Below are 1,536 nucleotides of genomic sequence, written 5' to 3' on the forward strand. Positions count from 1 at the left end.
TTCCGAGGTAGCTTTTCAGGGGAGTGCTAGGCTGAGGGAGGCCTGGGCGGGGCAGGTAGTGTTCAGACCCCAGCTGCTAGCGGCAGACACTAACCTGGCCTGGATGATCCCTTCAATAGGACAGGGCTGTGAGTCTGAGAACAAGGGCTTTGCATTCAATACGTATCCATCGCTGACAAACTCAGGTGACCTGTTCGAATCCACTGCGCCTTTTGTTTTCTACATTCATCCACAAAGCTGCTCAGCAATGCAGCGGCGACCCACGCCTGGGTGGCGTTGCACTCTTTGATTTACCTTGGTTCATCTTAAAAAACAAGCAACCAAGAAACAAACACACACACAAACCGTGTCTGTCCCCAGATGAGTACTGGCCTGGCTCTTTGATAGCTACAATCAAATTGAAGTGTTTGCCTCCTTTAAAAACATCCGTTATCAAAAGACTTTAGCTTCGTGTTATACATCGAAGTGCACAATATTCTTGCCAGTCCGGATGCTTCGGAAAGAGTGAGGTCAGCCCCTCACCCCCAGCCCCGAGGTTGTAAAACCAGGCACCGGCGTTTGAGCGCGGGACTGCTGGTTTCAAAGAGCAGTGGCCCGGACTGGCAGGGCCTGCGCCTGGGCGGTCACAGCATCCAGGCCGCCAGCCAGGCAGGGCGGCTGTGTCTGGCATCATTTCACAGCCTTAATAAGATCTGTGTCCTTCCCAGGCGTCAGATTAGAGCTCTTCTATGACCCCAGCACGCCGGCACCACCACCTCTCTCTCACCTTTGGGGCCAGGAAAGCTCTAATCTTCAGCCTGCTCCTTGGGGGGCTGCAGCAATACCCCCAGCTGTGTGACTGTGCACCCGCTGCCTGATGTCGGGGTGGCTTCGGCGGTTTGGGGGACACTGGCCCTTCAACCCGTTGGCGGGGAGCCACGTGGGGCCTGGCTGGGCTCCCTCCCCTGGCAGCCTCATCTGGATAGCAGGCATTTGCAACCCCCAGCCCTGCACAGGTAGGAAGCACATCACAACTCATTAGTAATTTACTGCTACAGTAATTTTTATAATTACTGCCAGGAGGCCTCATTAAATTTGATCTAATGAATAAATATTGTATTTTTTCAACGTGATTACCAGCACAGCTTAAGCTGAGTGCCATAAACAATTATTTTCCTCACGACTCGAGATGTCGGTGACTATTGATTTCTATTTCATAAAGAATTGACTGTAGCCACACCGATGCTATAAATGACTCCAGGAACAGGCAGCACCCCCGGCGTCAATGCCTAAGCAATACAGAGCCCCTGAAACAGCCCAAGCGGCTGGAGGGGAGTCGGAAGGAGACTCATTGGCCTGTAAGGCTGAGTGGGCCCCACTGAAGATAGGGGCTCCTTAGGGACCGTGGCTGTGGTTCCGGCCTCCCATTGTGAGCCGGATCGAGCTCCCATGCTGAACAATAAAGTTCACAGCTGATTTTTGCATCGAATCAAATAAAATCCAAAGGGAAAAAAAAGGGGGGGGGTCGCAACAGCAAGTAACTTCCGACACCAAACG

This window comes from Echinops telfairi, unplaced genomic scaffold (assembly GCF_000313985.2).
Source record: "Echinops telfairi isolate 266 unplaced genomic scaffold, ASM31398v2 ScPeMD7_4;HRSCAF=17, whole genome shotgun sequence".
NCBI lineage: Eukaryota > Metazoa > Chordata > Mammalia > Afrosoricida > Tenrecidae > Echinops > Echinops telfairi.